This window comes from Trichechus manatus, unplaced genomic scaffold, assembly GCF_000243295.1.
Source record: "Trichechus manatus latirostris isolate Lorelei unplaced genomic scaffold, TriManLat1.0 scaffold00282, whole genome shotgun sequence".
Classification (NCBI taxonomy): domain Eukaryota; kingdom Metazoa; phylum Chordata; class Mammalia; order Sirenia; family Trichechidae; genus Trichechus; species Trichechus manatus.
The window spans coordinates 1,850,450-1,851,230 of record NW_004444218.1 but is presented as its reverse complement, the minus strand read 5'-3'; the positions used below and the strand labels follow the sequence as shown (position 1 = coordinate 1,851,230).

The 781-nt window shown below is 36.0% G+C and overlaps 1 protein-coding gene across 1 annotated transcript in view; it reads right to left on the bottom strand.

The window, feature by feature from the left end:
* Positions 1-781, bottom strand: part of DGCR2 (DiGeorge syndrome critical region gene 2) — a 118,603-nt gene that overhangs the window by 20,030 nt on the left and 97,792 nt on the right. The gene's annotated exons all lie outside the window — the stretch shown is intronic.

Here is a 781-nt window from a genome sequence, read left to right as displayed (position 1 = left end):
GAAATCGGACAAAAATATTACCAGGAAGGAAAATTATAGACCCATACCTCTCATGAACACAGATGCAAAAATTTTCAACAAAATATTAATGAATAAAATCCAACAATGTACATTAAAAACTATATACCAAGAGCAAGTGGGATTTATCCCAGGTATGCAAGGCTGGTTCAACAGTCACAAACCAATTAATGAAAAAGAAAAATCAAATGATCATACTAATACATGCAGAAAAAGCATTTGAAAAATCCAACAACCATTCATGATACAAACTCTTTGAAAGGAAGACTATGCCAAGATAGTCTCATGGGAGCAGACTTTCTGGAAAGGAAGACTCAATATTAAGATGTTGGTTCTTTTGTGGACCAGGGAAAAAAAATGGTATAAAGAACATTACTGGAACAACTGGCAATATTTGAGTATGGGCTGTAGATTAGGTAAAAGTACTGTATCAATGTTAACCTTCCTGATTTTGTTCATTATGCTGTGGTTAGATAAGAGAATATCCTTGATCTTAAGAAATGCACACATAAGGATTCTTGTTAGTTGCTGTTGACCTTATGCATAGCAGAACAAAACCTTATCTAGTCCCGTGCCATCCCCATGATTGTTGGTATGTTTGAATCCACTGTTGCGGCTACTGTATCAATCCATCTTACTGACGGTTTCCCTCATTTACGCTTACCCTCTGCTTTACCAAACATGATGTCCTTTACTAGTGATTAGTCTTTTCTGATTACATGCCCAAAGTAAGTGAGCCGAAATCTCACCATCATTGCTTCTA